Source organism: Perca flavescens, chromosome 6 (genome assembly GCF_004354835.1).
Source record: "Perca flavescens isolate YP-PL-M2 chromosome 6, PFLA_1.0, whole genome shotgun sequence".
In the NCBI taxonomy this organism is placed as follows: Eukaryota; Metazoa; Chordata; class Actinopteri; order Perciformes; family Percidae; genus Perca; species Perca flavescens.
The window spans coordinates 17,904,185-17,925,237 of record NC_041336.1 but is presented as its reverse complement, the minus strand read 5'-3'; the positions used below and the strand labels follow the sequence as shown (position 1 = coordinate 17,925,237).

The window sequence follows — 21,053 nt, the reverse complement described above, 5'->3', positions numbered from 1 at the left end:
GACTTGGCACTCTATATCTGGGGTCTAGTGTATTCATGAGTTCTATAAAGCCCTCTCTCTCCACCAGCTGAATCTGCAGCATTTCTTTTCCTATAAACTTGGTGATAGCATTTGTAATGTCTTGCCATCTGTTGCTTTTCTTATCGTAAGGCACCTTTCTGCTAAATGACTCCGCTAAAGTTTGCAGGTACCATAGCCGATATCGGCTTTTCTTGGGCAGCGGAGTCTTGAAGCTTTTCATACTCTTGGTATTCCTTGCTATGGTTGGTTCACAGGTGGTGAAACAAGTTGGTTGTCGAGCTGATTTTAACAGCAACATGTTTCCGACACGCCTCGCAGAGTGCCGTCTTTTGTGCAACATCAGTCTTCTCAAAACCAAACAACTTCCATGCAAGTGAGGTTGATCCACGTTTAGCAACTAAGTCATTCGAGGTAGATTGCGAGGCTGTGGGTGTCTGCATGTTGTCTCATTCTGTCAAATGTTTAGCCGTTTAGCACGTTAACCGGTGTTGCGGTCATGCGCCTGTAACCATGCCTGTGAGAGATGATGTGACCACGTAGTGAAGTGACCCTGTAGACCCAATAGCGATCATGTGACTTGCCCTGCTGCAGCCAAGGCTTTCTGCTGCAGGCACCTCTGATTCAGTGAATGTGTAGTTTTAATGCGTGTTTTGAAGTGTTTTTCCGAAGTAATTTAAATACTCGATAATGGCAATTTGCACATCGTTAACACAACAATTACGATATTATCGTAGACGATACCCCTATGAGGAACTCTAAGTAATGACAGCAAAACAGTCGGTGCATCCAATGCACGCTTATGTGATTGTGCACCACTCCCACCCCTCCTCCATGCAGTTGCTTGTAACCAAGGAGGACTGAGAAGGATTAAAGGATTAAAAAAAACATGTTGGACTCTTCAGAAGAGGTCATTATCTTCACTTGATTTTCTGCACGCGAAAGTCGCCGGACGACACAATTTTCTGAACATAGCCATACTGAGAAATACAGAGAGAGTTTTGTGGAGCTGATAGGCTCGACATTTGGCAATGGCTTGAATGTAACAGAAGTTCATTAATATAAAAAAGTTACGCACTTAAGCTTTAAGGAAGTCTCCTTTTTTTTTATACATCAATCTTCATAGGCTTCTTCAGTGGTTAAGACACTTGTGCTGCAAATGAGCTACCCATATAAAAGCAGGTGGACTGTATAATTGATTGATTGATCACAGACCAAGATGTGTTGTGAGGATCCATCATCATTTCAACCAAAGACCGGAATATAAAGATACAACAGACAATTCTTTATACTCACTTACAGCTCAGAGAGATCTAAACCAGCCTGTCTGTTGGATCTCCAGTGAGCTAAAGCTGCGTATGTTGACAAGTTTAACCCTGCCATACCTGTCTAGAGACCAGGCACAAAGAGAAGAAATAAGATGAGACAATCTACTCTGTTTGACTTATCCACCCAGGGGTGAGAGTGGGTTTTCACAGGGGTACTACTCCAAAGCTGTGACCAGGGTATAATGAGGGATTTTCTGTAATGGCCCCTCTAGCCGTTCCACATCACTTCCTCCCCCTTTGCAATAACCGCTTCCTGCGCGATTTCATGGGAATTAAAGGGAGAAAGGTGTGTTTCATATGTAAAGCAGAAAGCTCTTGCTAAGACATGAGATGGTTTGTGTGGATTCTCTCCCTCCCTCCATCTCTCCCTCTCTCTTCTTCACTCTCTCGTTTGGTCTCTTTGGGTGTGTGTGTGTGTGTGTGTGTGTGTGTGTGTGTGTAGGCTTTGATCACTGGCAGAAGGTCGCTATGGTTCGATTTCTGTGGCGCTCCTCAGAGAGGTTTGCTCTGCAATTATAAACCATGTGAGAGAAGGCAGAGGGATGTTAATAAAGCCCATGTGTTGGTTAGCCAACAGCGAACATGAGTCACGTTTACAGTACGAGGCAGAAAGAAGGCATTTGGTACCACAGCAACCACTACATGGGATGTAAAATCCATTTAATAATCTCTTCACTATGTGAGCTGTGTTGTTATAAGAGACTCAATGAAGGACTGCAAGAGCATGAGGCCCTGAACTTCTGCTGGCTCCCCATACACAGCCTCATACGTACTGAAGATACTATAAATAACTTACTTAAACCTGCAATCAAACGGATGCAAACGGATCTTTGGCCACTTGGAGCTACAAACATATTACCTTTTTGAAGTTGATGTGGCTAACGTCTTAGCAAACTATTTACACATCCAGCAGATACAGAGCAGCACTTGCTTTGTGTTTTTGCTATAATGTGCTATAGATACATTACATGTCTACACATAGTGGCTTTGAAACACTACATTTTTCAATAATTAACAGAAAAAAAGAAACAAAGCTGAACAGATTCTTGGTTCCAGACTGCTTCTGTAAGTCTTAAGTCTATAGAAAGAAAATAAATACATCTGAATGTATCATTTCCTCTTGGGACACAAAACATGGGGGTTCAATGAAACCAAATCGTGTTGCTGCAGAAACTGGTGAATTATTACTGCTGCTCTGCCTCAAGGAGGAAATATCAGAAACATTCAAATGTTCTCTTTGCCATTAGAAGGTAGAGTGATTTGTATAATTTCTGTTTATAACAGAGAAATAATTGAGAGAAGACGGGGGTTGATTCATGATAATAAACTGCTTCTGCAAAGAGGCTGTTGTTGAGGAATGATAAATTATTCTTATGTTCAGAATAACTAATTTCCTTGTAGTTCTCTGTTCAACTGCATCTAACTGGTTCATTTACACCTCCTCATGACATATGTTATCACACAGTGCACACAACCAATATGGAACATGCCCTTCAGCATTGCTAATCATGAAATTACGGATGTGGAATTTTAAATCCTCACTGCAGTCTGACTCCTGCTGCACAAAAAAAAAAGAAAACGTGTTTCTGTGCTAAAATCTTGCTAAAGGGACATCCACTGACAATTTCAAAAGACATGGCAGAGTGCAGTTTTATCCTGTGAGGGAAGGATGCCCTGAAACTGTTTAAAGTAGCCTGCGTCTGTCTGTAACTAGAGGCTTCTGCAGCTTTCCAGCGCTACCACACATCAAACTGCAGGGCTGGTTAAGCTGAGTGGGGCTGCTGCTAGTCTTTGTTTAAAACTGTGTGAGATGGGGAAGGCTAATTGGACTAATTAGCAGCAAAAGGCTTGACTGAACAGTCTTTCTGTACCACAGATGTTTTGCCTCTTTTTAAGTTGAAAAAAGGGTGCAGGGAGAAAAGAGCCTCATTTTCAAGGCTAACTCAATGTTCCATTATTAGACTGTACAGTCATAAAACAGGCGGTAGACATGTTTTTGATGTGCTGGTGCTTTAACTGACATTTGCCACAATAACGGAAGCCTCAACAACTACAACCAAGCTTCTTGACAGTCAGCATGAGGCGCACTACCCTGTGGGATGAAAGCTTAACCAACTTTACACTTTTCTTGTCTGAACCATAGATATGAAATGTTTCATATCTACAGTATGGTCTGAACCCTATTTTTTTCTAGGCATAGTGTTTCCAACTGTAATCTAAACCCAAGACCCTGAGACTTCAATGTTTCCCCCAGATTAGAAAGCGATTTGTGGCGGGGGGGAGGAGAGACACGCTGTTGCTGTCCTCCTGTCCTACTTCAATGCCTAAAGATATCTCTCTCTCTCTCCCTGACCCCGTCATTCACTGGTTGAAGCCTGAAAATATTGTAAACAAATTAATAACATAACTAATTACACTGGTCGGACTGTTCAGCTCTGTTTCAGACTGATACCTCCGGTTCAGGCTGGTCCTCATCCTCAACACGTGCCTTTTTCAGTGGCGGAAAATACTTTTCAATACTCATGTGGATTGAAGCAGCAAACATTCAGTGTAAGAGTAAAAAATGACATAACATTATTTATAATACGTTTATTTGATTCACAGCTGCTATATAGTGTTTTGACCTCGGCAACCCAACTGCATTTTACCGCAAACTTGCGACTAGTTACCTTTCTAAAGCAGACGCAATCGCTTGTTTGCTAAGAGTCGGGTCGGTGATTGTGAATGTGTGACTGTGTAAAGGTGTTCATGAGATAGATACCAACCTTTCGTGAACTTGTGAATTTCGCCAGCTGTCTTCTCTCCTTGATGGAGACAGACGCTGTGTGCAGTGCACGGTGGGCTCAATGGTGTTTTAAGCCTCCAACGTCGCCTTACAGGCAGCTAACCCTCACCTTGGCCCTAACTATAACCATTGCCGCGCTGCCTGGAAGGCGACGTTGGGGGCTAAAAACACCAAACACCGCACGGTGGGAGGAGATGTGTGGGTGTGTGTGTGTGTGTGTGTGTATGTGAGCGAGACACAAGTGACAGAGAGACAGAGGAGAGTAGGGAAAGGAAATGCTGCTGAATGAACGTGTTTTAAAACTAAATGCAACGTGCGGCGGCCGGTGTTGATAGCGCGGCGCACCGCCACACATTAGTCTATGTGTGGGAAACACTGGACTTCATGAAGACTACAGCGCTCTACCCAGTTTGAGCAAATACAGCATGTTTTTTTTTTTTATGAACAGTATTTCATTTCTATATACAGTAGGCCTATGTATGTGAAGGGTACTCTCTACTCTCTTATACATCAAATCAGTCAGAGTGTTTTGCTGAAGTCTGTTTAGGAGCTGCTGAGGAACATGAGGTAGATTTTATGCCTTGTTTTCATAATTTGCTGCTACAGTGCTTCATATTATCGGCCCAAAATGACTCCATTGTGCAGAGCACACATCGCCTTGTATCAACAAGAAAAAGTAACCCAGAGGGTTTTTGGTATCCCTATCTTGGAAATCTTACTAGCATGCTGTAGGCTTAGTGTGGGATAAATATAGGCAGTAATTTCCATTATAGTGGTTTATTATAAAATAAAAGACAGAGAAGCTTTCGTGGGTCCTGTGAATATTTTAATATGAAATTTAGTTGTCTCTTCAGGACATTGCTCCAATGACAACCAATAGTATAGCATAGTATGTCTCAAAGAACTTATGTAGGGGTGTAACACCAAGCTATTATCTGTATCTGTTTATTTCATTAAAATATCTGTATTTGGATTTATACAGGAAGTCATTAGACATCTTTATTTTTAGTTTTCAGTCATTTTATACTGCTACTAATCCATCAGATACTGTTTTTCAACCACTAAACCTTTTCTTGTCACTAACCAACAAGTTTTGATGCCTTCCAGTTATGGCTGAACGATTTTGGAAAATAATCTACTTGCGATTTTTTTAACCAATATTGTGATTGCGATTTAAAATGTGTTTATTTTTAAAGCTGCATTATTCGACAAAGACAAACTATAAATCATTGTATAGTATGACCAACACAATATTAGATAGATTAAACATAAACTGTTCTTTCCTGTAGGCCAGGCCTGTATTAGGTGATGCATGAATTTATATGAATGACATATTATCAGAGCTGTATAATAACGAAGTAGAACTACTTCACTACTCTACTTAAGTACTAAAAGGCTGTATCTGTACTCTACTGGAGTATTATTTTTTTCTCCTACTTCCACTTTTACTTGAGTCCATATTTTCGATGAATGAAATACTTTTACTCCGATACATTTTTTATGTGCCGCATCGTTACTCGTTACCGTTGTGAATTTGTCACGCTACGGAGACTGTGTAGCTTACAGCCAAGGGGTAAGCTTCGCTTCAGAACTCGAGCCATCTATGGCGCCATTTTGTTGCCACAAAGCCATCACCTCCTGTTAGCATTCCGCTGACCGCCATTTTTTTTTTACGTCACTTGACTGCGAATAACTTTACATCTGAAGCGTTTAAAGACTCTATTTGTCCGTTGTTTAGTTCTAAAGAAACACAACTGTTGAGGCTATCCTAAGCCTCGGTATGGATGGCATGGTATTCTCAACACGTAGCAAAAGATCTTGAGTCCAGGCATTGATTATCGGTGAATATAAATGGCTCATAAAATAGTACTTCAATGTTAATTAATAAAGGACTTTGTATTACGGTAAGAACTTGTTCCCGCCATCCTCACTTGCCCTCACTGATTGGCAGATATATCAATTCAGAATGTACCACACCCAATGCAATACTCCCCAGTGGCTAAAATAAATATAAACTAACTTAACCTAACCACGTGAATTTTGTACAAAAAATAAAAGGCTTTATTACCTTGTACCTCATTGTGTCACGTTTTTTGTAAAAATAGTAGATTGGACATAGTAGAGGAATTACCGTATAGTACAGGATAAGCTTGCAGGTAGTTTCGACTTACATGAGCTGTTTAGGTTTAATTGCTAATGTTAACTAGCATTTTAGTTAGTGTTAAGAAATGTCTAAAAGACGTGTTTGTTCTGATTTCTGAGGAGAAAGGAGAGGCTGGGGTCGAATTGAAAGTTAAGCAAAAGGTTTAATGAAACTGCATGAAAACGACAAGACAAAACAATACACTGTAACCAGCGGACTGCAGAACCTTGTTCCCTTGTCGGGCCCCAGGTCCGCAGTCCTGAATCTTTCTCCGGATCACACATTTATTCCCTACACCTGGTTGTTTCCTCAAATGAAATCTTCCCCTATTGGTCAGATGTCTCTCAGGTTAAAGACACACCTCTGATTAGATTAACTCCAGGTCACAGACAAAGGTCATTTATCATGGTAGTGCTGATTATATTCAAGTTTACAGAGTTTGCATTTTCTTTGTTCTAACCCAGACTTGGCACCAGGAGGTTGGAGACTCAAAGAGACGTTTCTCTTCATATGTTAATAGTTGGTTTTAACCTAATCAATTTAACCAAAGACAGGAAGAGAGGGGGAGAGAAATAACCAGCTGTTTTTACCTTAGTAGGCTAGTCATTCTAGATTCCATTCCTATTTTCATAACCTGACTACAGCATACAATTTATTATTTAAAACATAAAACATAAGCATAGTTTTAACTTTTTACAACCTAACATTAGCAATAATTAGCCTGTGCCTATGTTATCTCCTTACATATACCTACACTCTCCGTATCTGTAAGATTGGGAATGATTGAGATTTCTCTTAGCGCAGCCACCAGAAGACTTACAACTTTCAGACACGTTGCTCACGTCACATTCTCTCAGTTGGAGGCTGCGCAGTAAAGCTGGCCATTGTTAAGAATTTTTTAAAAGACGTGTTCGTTCTGATTTCTGGAGGAGATAGGAGAGGCTGGGGTCGAATTGAAATTTAAGCAAAAAGGTTTAATAAAACAACATGAAAACGACAGTCAAAACACAAATGTTACACTGCAGCTGACAGCGGACTGATCTCATGCTTCTCCTTGCGGAGTTACAGAAGAACAGTCCTGTGACATGACAAACAATACACTGTAAACAGCGGACCACAAAACCTTGTGCCCTGGTCGGGTCCCAGTGCTGAGACATTCCCCGGATCACACATTTATTCCCCTACACCTGGGAGGTTCTTCAAATTAAATTAAATGTTTTAACTTTTTAACTTCAACACCATCACCGGAAAAGTGCTTCTAATAGCCTTCACTGGTCTCCGTCCAGAGACACGAGGTCTATTGGTCCATTATATACTGTCTATCCTTAACAGCGTGTGTAGTTACGGCTAAGTTAGTTGCGTACTAATTACGCTACTTTACGTAAGAAATTGCCGAGATCGCGTCGTGTTTATTTTCATTACGGTTGCTCGTTCAGAAGTCAGAGACGATGTAAGTTTGTACTCTTTCTATTTAGCCATTGTTGCAGCAGATGAAGCTATTCCGGAGTTGTTTCAGTCTGCAGTGAGTACTGAATGTTAACCGTTTGACCCTGTGATGTGAAGCTGCTAGTTTATCTGTGTGTTGCTAGCTTGCTAACGTTCCTGTTCATCACGTTACTAGCTAGTGTGTGATACGTTTTTTGGGGCTTTAATCGTTACTGTGCTGGAGAGGATGTTCATTTTACTTACACAGTGTGATAATTGTACATTTTATTTCAGTATTTGTTAATATTTGTTATTTTTAATATAATACATTTAATATTTGTTAATTCCTTTGGCTACAGCCTAAGGCTAAACCTTTGACATAATATAAACATTATGATATTCAAAGTTTTGACTGCTTTCTTTAATAACTAAATAACACAATACTTGTACTTTTACTTTCAGTACTTGAGTAGTAGATTTTAAAATAAACTACTTGCAATACTTAAGTACAAAAAATGTTGAATATTTTAGTACTTCTACTTAAGTGTGGTGCTTAAAGAGCACTTCAACTTCTACTCAAGTCACTTTTTTTTGATAGAGCACTTGTACTTTTACTCAAGTATGGTTCTCTAGTACTTTATACACATCTGCATATTATTTATTTATAAACTACTTCAATAACAGTGACTGATTTGTTGAATGTCCAGTCTTGTAAACATGTAATAATTATCATGACAACATAAAGCACTGACAAAACTGAGGTGGTAGTTTTTGACGTTTTTGTCGGGTTCGGACTGCTGTAAAGATATTGGCTGGCTGCTAGCTGACTTGGGGCTAACGGTAACTAGCTAACTATATGTCCCGGGGCTGTTTTTAGCTGTCATCCCGACTGAAGTCTCTCTGTGCCGGGGGAGTGAGGCAGACCGACCGGGGTGTGCTAGCTGGCTAAATTAGCATTAGATTAATCGTCTGTCTATACAGCTAACGTTAACGTTACTAGTTAACTTCGTGGGTTAGCCCAGTGTTGTTAACCGTGGTCAAAAAACAATCATACTAAAAATAGCGTGTTGAACGATGTTGTAACCCTATAATATATCCACCAAGCTTTAGCATTAACGTTAGCTACTTGTCAACCAGCACATTGTAGTAACGTTTAGCTGGATCAATATTGAAATGTATGAATAAATAAGATCTTTGTTGTATTACTGTGTTGCAAAGTGGCATGTAATTAATCACAAAATGATGCTGTGTGGCAAAAGAAGCAGTATTATGGTTACGAGTATTTCTTTCTGTGATGTACTTATCATCTGTTCTGATGGAAGTTACGAGTAACTAGAGGGTGAAAGGTTATATGGCGCCACGGACAGGCGACTAAAGGAAATGTCCCATGTCAAAAATAAAATAACAGATTTCTTTGGGTTTGACAATTGGTGGAAACATTTGGGGTAGTGTAAGAACACAACTCATAAAAATATATAACATAGGTATGGTCGTTTTTAGACATTTTAATGCAGAAATGTTACATATTGTACCTTTAAACCAGTGAGAAAAAAGGTCAATGAGCGGAATGACAAAGGATGTGTAATGCAATTTTTGAATATAACCATTTATATGAGCCTTGGGAGGAAAAAATACTTATCTGAATTGAAGTTAATGACCTCGGTGTTCAATAAAAAGCAAGTTTCCAAAGAAACAGACATGTTGGGAGATATTTTTATTTTGTTTAAGCAGTGCACGAAGAAAGATGACAGAATTGTTGTTCATATTTACACAAATTACCACTTAGTATATCCTCAAAGGTGATTCTACTTTCATTTCACGTTGAAGTTCTTCTTGTCAAGTTACTCTGCATAACAGTGATGTTAATTTTAGAAACCTGACCGTGAGTGTCACTTTGATTGAAAATGAAATCCAAATTTAAAAATGCACTTTTTTAAATCTTTTATAATTAAGGGCAAATATGCTTAAAAAATCATCAGAAATGACATAGCTTTTAGACCCAATCTTCCTGTTTGTGTGGGTGTGGGTGTGTGAAACTTTTCAAATAATGCATCCATGCTTGCTCCAATTCTTCAAGTACATTTGACGATGGTATTATTGCCAGATGTTTTTTATGTTTCAGAAAACCGATATTCCTGCAATAGGACAGTGTCCTTTCTTCTCTAATTGACTGTGATGTCCTGTTTGTTAATGAATTTCTAACACTACTGTAATAGGTGGTGTAGCTATTGTTTTGACAGTCTTTTGAAGTCACATCTGTATGTAAATTTAGCACAACCAAGTCTTTCCTGTTTACCACACTTAATATTTTGAGACTTTCAGGGCATCCAATATATGTCCTGGTAAATCAGGCACATTTTTCTTTATTTTCAGTTTATGTACATGAAAGAACATAAAGCACATATTATTGCACATGTCAACTGATAAAATGTGTATCTCTTCATAAAGGACAAGACTTGAAATTACACAGGACAGGACATTGACTACGTTTACAAGCTGTCATTTTTCGGGTTATGGTCGGGTTAAGGTCACTATTCGGGTTTCTGAAACATTCGGAATAACACGTTTACATGTGTGAGCAGAGAGAGTTACTCCTGTATACATGGAATTTGTAATCAGTTGGCAATATCCCGATGTAAACGGCGACGCACGGTTAGCGTACAACCTTAAGACGCAATAACTTTTCGGTCACCTTCTTATAAATCTCACTATCTCTGTACTTTCTGCCGTCAACAAAAGACATTATATTCATGGTTTTCACCACACTAATAAATAAATTGGTTTCCTCCTTGCTCCAAAAGTGTGATGCTGTGCTGCGTCTCGCCATGTTTACCTCTACTTCTTGTTTACTTCCGGTATACTGCGTGCAGGTTTTCTGCATTGATATATATATATATATATATATATAAAACTATATTATTATAGTATATAATTATTATTATAACTATGTTTTCTGGCGCATACAAGAAGTTCCTCTACTCAAAAGACCAAGATTCCTTGCGAATAGAACATGCGCAGAACACAAATCAATGTTCCTTTTGATGGGGATATGCCGATACGCGTTTACATGACCAAAATTTCGTGTTAGAAAAGGGGTAACCCAGGTAGCATATTCAGGTTTTTAAAAACCGGAATATGAGCATATTCAGGTTTTTGCCGGTGTTTACATGGCCGTGCGCGACCGGGTTATTGCTAATATTCTGGTTTTGAACGGGTTATTGGCTGCATGTAAACGTAGTCATCGTACAGCACATGTCACAAACTGGTCCGAGCCCAGCTGTGCACTTTGCTAAACTGCCTGCACCTGAACTGTAGATTCATCCTCCTGAGAGTTATTGTCTTGTAGAAGCAAGATTACAGCCAAATCAGATCAAACAAAGCCTGCGCCACAAGCAGTCTTGTGTGTGTTTGAGTGAGTGTGTGTCTATGTGTGTGAAATTGTGCCTGCAGAGGACACAGCTGAGTTCCAGCGCAGGTTGTGGCTGACTACACCACTCACTGCTCCCCGCTGGGTCTTTTCTGTACTTTTTAGTAACGACTCATGTTTGAGGCCGGGTGTGAATGACAACCCACCTTACACACTTTACGTCTGTACAGCTGCAGTGTAACACAGCCCATCTTGCCTCCAGCTGATAGCATTGTAATACTGAAAAATAGATGCTGGGGGTTAGTGCATACCTGGCTGCTTGCTTGAGTGTGTGTGTGTGTGCATGTATGCATGTACGAGTTGTTGTTACCTCCTCAATTAGTTTGCTGGGAACCAGGGTGAGCCGGTAGGTGTGTTCACCCTGTGGCCACGTTTCATCCATGTTAATGAGGATATAAGGGCTCCCATCCCTCCAAGGTCATACACACTGTAGGAGTACTGTAGGGATTAACTACTCCCTGCATCCTCATTCCATATGCTCTGCATACGACCATGACACACACCCATTAGATCTAGTCACATGTGTGAGTTTCTGTCTCTGCAAACGTGTATATCGTAATCCATGTACACATGGTGCTCAAGGTGCACCAATCCTTCTTACCCATATCATCAGCTGTTTTTACATCTTAAATGTATATACAGTATCATCAGCAGTGCTGTTTTTACATCTTAAATTTATATACAGTATACCAGGGAATGAATTTAGCTTTAACCCCACTGAATATTACATAGTTCAGATATCTGTCCTGTTTAGATGGTAACAGCATGTGTTTGCAGACTGTCAATAGGAGACCTTTTTGCTGCGATCCTCTTTCCAAACCGCATCGCTTAAAGGAATAGTTTGACATTTTGGAAAATGTGTTTATTTGCTTTCAATTGATACCACATATTTGTCTGTGTTAATTGTAAGGCTACAGTTGGCAGCCAGTTAGCTTAGCTCAGCAAAGAGACTGGAAACTGAGAAAACAGCAATTCAGAATTAACCCAACAGATGTATCTACTTTGCTTAATTTGTACAAAAACTGTAAAAGTGTTAAAACAGTCCAGACAACCCACTGTTAAACAACAACTTGTCATTTTTAACTTCAGATTTTCAAAGAATAAACTAACAAGATGTACAGTGTAAATTAGGGAGCTTTAGAGGAGCTGGAAGGGTGGATCTTATTAAGCAGGCTTGCGGTTTCCCCGTTTCCAGTTTTTATGCTAAGCTAACATTTGCTGTTTGTTGCTTCATATTAACTGTAGATGAGATAATGGTATTGATCCTCTAATTAACTCTCTAAAAGAAGTATATCTCAAAATGTCGAACTAATCCTTCAAGCACCAGACTACATGGCCATGCAGCAACAATACTACATTGTTACTATACAGCATTCAGTTGCCATTTCTGTGTTTGTGCACGAAAAATCCTGGCATTGCTCTGTTCATTCCACAGTTGTGTTGCTGCTCCATGGCTGCCTCTTTAAGCCCTCCAGAATGCTTCAAGGAGAGATTGCCATGCTTGAGCTAATCTCAGAACCCAGAACCAAATCTTGCTATGTGGCAAGCTACTGGTTGTCTGTCAGGAGAGATTTTGCTCCCTCTGCCTTAACAACCAAGGCAACCAAGCATGACCACCTCTCTTTCAATGGAAGACCCATATATGCCAGCACTCTCTCCTCGTCTGTCTTTGTCATTCAGTCTCTTCGAAATTCTGTAATCCAAATTGATAGGAGGGATGAGGCATGCAACACGAGTCATAAATGGGGGCTCAAAACCTCTTCCAGCTATTGAATTGTTTTTCCACTAAGCTCTCTCAGTTTCTTGTGGGTTCTAAGTGTCCAGTGGTGCTGCTGTTAAAGTTGTATGATGTGCAGACCATCTGCAAGTGAGTTATATGTACATTCTCTGTTTCATTCAGTGTCTTTACATCCAATAAAAAAAAAAAAGCAGGCAATACCCCGATTTCTCTAAAGTCATGTAAACACCTTACCCCGGTTAAAATCTGAATTCTCATAACCCGGTTAACAAACCTAGGTAACTCCTTCAGTAACCGGGGTATTCCTGAATGTATACACCTTAAACGGGGTATGATCGGGTTAAGCGTCTGTGCATGCTTCAACTGCCCCTCCCCAGAGTTGTTTTTTGAACCGGAAATAGGTTAAAAAATAAATAATAAATAATCCGTCAGCGCTGAAAAATATCATTGGCCGAATCAGCAGGCCATCGGCAGCAAAAAGCTTGGAGTCTGTTTTACAGCAGCGGACATCGGGAGATGGCTAAACAGATTGTCAATCTCCGGGGCTGTCAACGCTGTGTCTCGGCTCGCTCCCGCCGCTGGCTAACGTTAAAGCCAAAAGGCTGACTGCAGTCAAGCCGCCAGTGAGCACCATGCACAGAGATGAGGCGCTACTCTCTGTTTTTCTGTGCTGTTTGGCATTCTTCTTCTTCTCCAGCATTTAGCAGCAGACTAGAACACTTGTAGGCGTATACTGCCCTCGTTGGGTCCTGAAGAATTGCATCCCCCGGTATCTATGGTGCTGTAGAAAAACGAGTACAGTCACGTTTTCAGAATTTTGGTATCGACTTGGTACCGAAGTACCGGTTCTCGTGACATCCCTACTCTCTACAGACTCTACGACAGACTGCTGACAATCTCTGGATGGTTTAGGGATTCATTGCATAGCTCAAGGACACTTGAGGAAAAACAAAGGGTTATGAACTATTTATTGAAAACATTGACTACATAACATTAACAGATAATTTAGAAATAAATAACTATTAGTTACAGACCAGACTAGAAGATGATACAGTAAATGAAGTTTAGCCTTTGACGTGCTTTGTCAATTAAATATGTTTGGTTTGTAAAATAACGTTTTTGGTTCAGCAGATAAAATACCTGATTACCTGGTGCCCAAATGTTATATATACTAACAACTTAACCTTAAAACTACAATCCGTACATGCATGCTATTATAAATCTCAACACTGTCTCCTCCTAACCCCTGTTAAATCACATTATACTAATCTATCTAAAGTTAATTCCTGTTCATTTAGTTTGTTATGGATCATAGTTTGTTTTAATCCGTGTTTCGGGGATCCTAATAACGTTAAACAGGCTGTTTTGTGCTATACATGTCCGTGTTGCACACATTAAGATCTCATCTGAACAGATTTCTGTCAAACTCGTAGTTTAAAACTTTTACAGCCAACTTAATCAAATCTCTGGTTTTATTCGGGCTCGAGTCACGTCATGGATATGCACACGTAGAGACAAACTGAAGGCTCGGTTATCAACGATTAGCTCCGGTCAGCTGTTAGTTCAGGTTAGCTCCAATTACCTCCATTTTAAAAATAAGCTTGAGCGAAGACTGCCGCGGAGAGGGTGAACAACAAGACTCTGATAAATGATGTTCAGGGCGCTTTCACAGCAGTGTGGCTGCGACGTTTTACGGTTTATCAGTACAGTTAATTCGGAAAGCCACAATACCACAAGCAGCATGCTGCTACTACTAACATTAGAGGATGGATACCCGAACCGAGCCCGTCGGGACCCGGCGGACGACGGGCTGGGCCGGGTTCGGACAGATATTTAGAAATGATGTTCGGGTTCGGGTTAGGCTCGGTCAAATCAGCCCAATAAGGCATTGAACATTTTAAATGAAACCGCTTATTAACGTGTGCTTGTTGCCCCGTGTGCACTGATGCGCTCATCTGTTGACATTTCCGAATGCCCTACAGTTGCTCAATAAAAGCTTTCCACACTTAACAAAAAAATTAGATTTTAACTATGTCGGGCTCGGACATAAATATATTAATGCCTGTCGGGCTCGGTCCCGGCTCGGTTACTGCTCTGTCGGACGCGGGCCGGGCTCGGACAGAAAAATGCGGTCCGAACCGCACTCTAACTAACATGAAGCTTCTGAGCCGTGAATTGTTGATGTTGTTTCATGCACGCGGAGCGTAACTTCACGAGGGGGGAGGGGCTGGAGGTAGTGATGGTCAAATGAAGCTTCGCAAACCACTGTTTTATTTTCTGAGTTCACTAGATGGTGCTCTCTGTTCAAAGAAAAAGGTTAAAGGAATGGCAATTCTGTGTGTTTTCAACCCTTTGTTGAACAGAGAGCGCCATCTAGTGAGCTCAGAAAATAAAGACAGTGGTTCGCGAAGCTTCATTTGACCATCACTAGTTGGAGGCATTCATATGTATCCAGTTTGCAGGAGAGGGAGGACTGCGTGCAGAGACATTATATCGCCAGGATTATTTCTCAACACTGGATAACAGAAGCAGATCTTAGGTAGTGAGTAACAGGCCCTGTAGAGATGCAGATTATGTGAACCGAAGGATTTGACGCATCCTTTCCCCCAAGTCTCTCCACATGCTCACATGATGCACACGCTGCCCTTCGAAACCGCAGCATTTATTTTTCTGTCCATCCCATACGACTCGAGCATGGCTCACTTTTTCTCGCCTCCCTCTGTTCGCCCTATCATCAGTGTAAAATACCTCACCCCTGCAGACAGAGACAGATGGAGAGAGCAGCAACAGCCCCCTGCTCAGCTCCAATGATTTATGCCATTGTAGCACTGACCCACACGCACACACGGATACACACCTATGCATTCATGCATACAGTACGCATGCAATCATACATCAGCGGATGATATTGCATGCATAAACTTACACAAGGACTTGCTGGTGACACAGAGCTGAATGCATGACAGCACCTGTCTTGTGTTAATGTTAAATGCCAGAGCTCCAGGGCTTTTTAAAAGGACATGTGCATCTTTGAAGCAGTGGCAACAGAGTCTGACATCATTTGTCCCTTTCTATGACAGTTAAAGAGGAACAGGCTGCAGGCACATTCTTCCTCCTTATTCCACCTGACTGAATTGTCAGACCTAAAAAAGGTGTTGTACTCTGCAACACTGTGCTACAAGAATGGAATATCGGTTGTACTTTTTTATTAAATGCCAACCAAGCAAAGTGAGGGAATTGTGTATGGTACATAGTCAGCATGCAGCACTGCTGCAGAGAGAGAGAGAGAGAGAGACAGAAAACTGTCAGTAGACATGTTTGTGTGTGCATGAGGCGGTGTGTTTGTTTATGCCGCGTTGTGTTCTGGGGCTGTTATGGTGTTGCAACAAGGACATGCTTGGCGTACGGGAGGCAACGATTTGCGAGTAAGGTCATTGTACACGCTGCCCTCCTCTCATCACCCCCTCCCTCTAACCACACAGACACACACAGCCAGCTTTTTAATATTAATTTTGTTGTGTCGAAGGGGTGGGGAGGTGGGAGGGAGGATGGGGCACATATATGGGTTTGGGATGGGAAGAAAGGTTGTGGAGGGTGGGCAGGAAAGGGGACAAGATGGAAAGAAGCAGTCAGATGGCAGACAGATAGAGAAGAGGGGAGGGCTGATGGAGGAGTGAATAGAGGGATGAAGGTAGAAAGATAGAGAAAATAAGGGAGGTAGAGCCGTGGTGGAGGGGAAATCGTTTATCCTGCAGCCCAGGTAAGGGTGACCTGTTTGTCTCTGTCGGCCTCTGTTACTCCCCTGATGTCTCTATAATAGGCCTGTGAAGCAGGTAGACACGGCAGCACAAAGCAGCGGCCCACAGTAACAGAGGCTCACAGGCGCGCTTAAGCTCCATTCCACTCCAGTAACTTTGGAGAAATTCCCAGAAATTTCAGTTAATGAATTAAATAGCCCCATTTGTTATTTCCAATCACTTGTTTTTTACTAATGCAGCTTAAAGAAGAAATAAAAAAAACTGTCAAAATCTAACTCTTTAGGGCAGCTTTTGCAGCTGCAACATGTATTTCTGAGTCAATTATGATGTTTTGTGGAGAATTATTTTAGCCATGCTAAGCCACAGCTCTAGGTATGGTAATGTCATCTGTCTGGTCGGTTGGGCGACCACTTGGGTCCAGACTGAAATATCTTCTAAACGGACTGGCACAACATGTTGTATGGACATTCATGGTTTCCAGAGGATGAATCTGACTGAGTTTGGTGATTCCATCACTTTTCTTATAGCACCATGATGAGGTTGACTTTCATTGTTTTTGAGTGAAATGTCTCAACAACTGTTGGATAGATTGTCAATAATTTGGTACACACATGTTCCTCCTCAGGATGAATTGTAATGACTTTGGTCCCCTGACTTTCCATATAGCGGCATCATCAGGTTTAAATGTCAGTTTGTCCAAAACTTTGGCTTATAACTAGTGCTGTCAAAGGATTAAAATATTTAATCGCTATTAATCGCATTAATGTCATATCTAACTCTCAATTAATCACACATTTTTATCTATTTTAAATGTCCCTTGATTTCTTTTTGTCCCATTATTTTTTTCTCATTTTAATGCTCTTATCAACATGATTCGTAATTTTAAAACGGTGTCTGAACCGAAAGATATATATATTTAAAAAAGGAGAACCTTGTTCAATTGTATTTGTCTGTTCAAAAATATAAAACAATAAAAAGTTGATCTAAAAAAAAAAAGGAGCACAAAAAGGTGAAAACAACCACTGGATGGGAAAAGGGTATTTTACAATTACAGTGAATGCACCACGAGGCTGGCGAGGTGAGCAACATAACATCATGACTGTGTTTTTCAGACAACGGCAGCTACAGTCCGGTGTTGGAGTCCTCTCCAGTGAAATACAGACACACTTTACACCGGTTAGCTGTAAACATTTTAACCGTGTTTAATCCAGCTGCTGGCTAACGCTAGGCTAACGTTACCTGCTGCTAAGTGTAGTGTTGACTGGCCTCCTGTGCGGCAATGTTTCAGTTCCCTCTAACGTCCGTTTTCGGAGCATCAGAAAGAAGTGCAGGCATCTAAGTGGCACCTAAATAAGGCACCGAAATCCGCGTTGCTATTTGGTCCGGTAGATAACGGTTGTTAAGGCACCGGTGCTGTATTGGCACCGGGTCTCGGACCCCATTCAAAACGGCGATTTTCGTCGAAAAGTGACTAGTTTGCAGGTATATACTACTCTTTGGCTGGCTCGCAAGCAAGTGCAAACAAGTGTGTGCACATAGACAGAATATAGTGTGTGCAGCGTGCATGTTGTTTTGTTTCCGGTCTAGCTAGATCCGGTGTGGTGTTTTAGTTTTTCTAACGTTACTAGTTGTTGCAACAGCATGTGAAAAAATGACAAAGTTTGCTGGGCCAAAAAGAACGTTAATCTCGCGATAAAACAATTTACGCCATTAAAATGGGTTTGCGTTAACGCCGTTAATAACGCGTTTAACTGTCAGCACTACTTATAACTAAATAAATGCAAATTCCCATCAGCCTCCTCAGCTGTACTTTCTGTTTAGTGCTAATTAACAAGTATAAGCATGCTAACATACAAAACTAAGATGGTGAACATGGTAATATTTCACCTGCTAATCATCAGCATGTTAGCATTTGTGAGCATGTCAGCATGCCGGGAATGATAGCATTTAGCTCAAAGCAAAGCTATGCTAAAATACAGCCTCACAGCGCAGGTACAGAGCTTAGTTGTGTTTCCCAATAAATGATGGTCCAAACACAGTTAATGTGACGTCATGTCCAAATATTTCTTGCTAGTTCAATGGCAGAGTAATTTTTTTTTTCTGAAACATCAGATTTTGGCATCAGCACCTCAGAATTAAAAAGCAGCAGCTTCTCTCTAGATGTACGATTTTGAACCACTGTTCAACAATCACACAGGGTGAAATAAATCCATTGTGAAGTAAAAATGTCAACACTCCGTGACAAACGAACTCCTGCAATCCACTGAACACCACAGATTGATGACTTATAACAGTGTAAGAGTATTCAAGGGAGGATTGTTCCTGAAGGCAGTAGCTATAGATCTAGCTGGAACTTAAAATAAAAGTAAGCCAGGCAGCCAGGTCTCTTTGATTTGTCTCTCCTCCCTCTCCTGTTTTTTTATTTCACTCTTTGTCCCGTCCGTGTGATGCAGTAATGACAGCCCCTCTTCACTTGCTACAAAATCACCTCAGTGAAAATCCATTTCATTGCTTTGATTTGGAAATATAACAGAGTGCGGTGGCAAAGTTGGAAATGAGCACAGATGAGAGGTAGAGAAAGACAGAGGGTAAAGAGAAAGAGACGAGAGGAAAGCTTGGCCTAGAGCTATGGAAAGTTGTAATAGATGTTATGTGAGCAGCAGGAGAATAAAAAGCATGTGGGCGTTTATATGGAATTAAGACGTAGGTAGTCATTACCATATTGTCTAAGACTTTTTAGTTTTTCAGAGGATTGCATTGGTTTTTCTCAAATTACATCCCCAAATATTACACACAGATACAGTTACACACATTTAAAACAGTGTGAGCACTTTATCAAGTAAGCTGATTAAAAAGTCTTATTTTCACTCAAAAACAGTCAAGCACAGAAAGGATGAGGTGAGAAATAAAAGGCTTTATATCCTCAATTCAAATTCAAATTAATAAAGCCACTGACACCAAACTTTTAACTGGACCTTACCTTTTAGCCTTTTCATTAAAGGTCCCATGGCATGAAAATGTTACTTTATGAGGTTTTTTAACATTAATATGAGTTCCCCCAGCCTGCCTATGGTCCCCCAGTGGCTTGAAATGGCAATAGGTGTAAACCAAGCCCTGGGTATCCTGCTCTGCCTTTGAGAAAATGAAAGCTCAGATGGGCCGATCTAGAATCTTGCTCCTTATGAGGTCATAAGGAGGAAGGTTACCTCCCCTTTCTCTGCTTTGCCCGACCAGAGAATTTGGCCCACCCATGAGAGCACCAAGGCTGAATTTCAGGAAAGATACTTCAGATACAGTATTAGGGGACCACTAAGGCCTATATAAAAGCATCCAAAGAGCACCATGTCATGGGACCTTTAAAAAAACAATAAAGACAAAAGTGACAGGTAAGCTGGGAGAAGTGAAGGATATTTCTGCTCCAATGTGCAACTCACTGTCATTCTGAACTGTCACTAAAGAGCCAATCGCCTGTTGAGATGTGTCTCACCTAACAGCGACCTGTCGACACGGCCTGCGAGTCAGACACACAGACGCTCAGAGAAAAAACAAGCCATCTTATCAAACAAGAGGACTTCCTCATTATGTAAAGAGAAGAAGTTAAGTGTTAAAGTGTCTCAGTGAGGTCACTGTGTAACAAACTGTGGATGAAGCCTACAGGGTCATCAGAACAACAGTTTTTATTAGTAATGGGCGATAGAAATGATATCAGGGTTTCCCGCAGCCCTTTGCAGCTTAGGCGGCCACCTGAGCAACGCACGCCTGACCTCTTAACTATTGGCACGTCGGTACTACCGAGGACGGATTCACTTTAAATCAAACGGTGCCAAATTTTGGAACCGAGAGTACATAAGCGCGAGCATATCGGACGTCTCTGCATCTTGACAGAGAGCGGAGCTCCCAATGCCGACACACACACACACACACACACACAAACATTGCTGTGGTGCCGACGGAGCGAAACAATGTTGACTTTGTAAAAGTCACAGTGAGTCACGGCAATGCTGGTAAAGAGGTTGCAAGTGTGTTTACACTTTTCAAAACTTCACGCAGGCAGCGTATATAATGGCGAGATGAAAGCTGTCACGGTATGGGTTAACGTTAGACTTCCTCTGTTACAGGCAGGCAGCACTGTGTTCACTATGCCCTATTGATTGACTGACAGGCTGAGGTTGTCACCTTATTGTGTTGTTTTAGAACAATACGGTGCATTGTTCCTGCAGCATAAGAAGCATCCTTTGTTTCACAGTAATATGGTACTTTGTCCTTACAGCTGAAGTATCTCTTGGTTTACAGTAATTTTGTTTTATAAAGCTTCTTTATAATAATGCGGCCCATTGTTTTATCAGCTTATGAAGTATTTCCTGCCATTTGTTTTATTTCGTTCTTCAGAGCTCGTAAGAAAATAAATACTGTTGTTTGTGTGTGCATCCT

General features: G+C 40.9%; 1 long non-coding RNA gene across 2 annotated transcripts in view; it reads left to right on the top strand.

Moving 5' to 3' along the window:
- Positions 1–7,644: 7,644 nt before the first annotated feature.
- The window catches only part of LOC114557869 (uncharacterized), a 23,789-nt gene continuing 10,380 nt past the window's right edge, over positions 7,645–21,053 (top strand). For both annotated transcript variants that reach the window (XR_003692854.1, XR_003692855.1), the window contains exon 1: positions 7,645–7,724. This is a non-coding gene — a long non-coding RNA (uncharacterized LOC114557869). The remainder of the gene's footprint in view (positions 7,725–21,053) is intronic.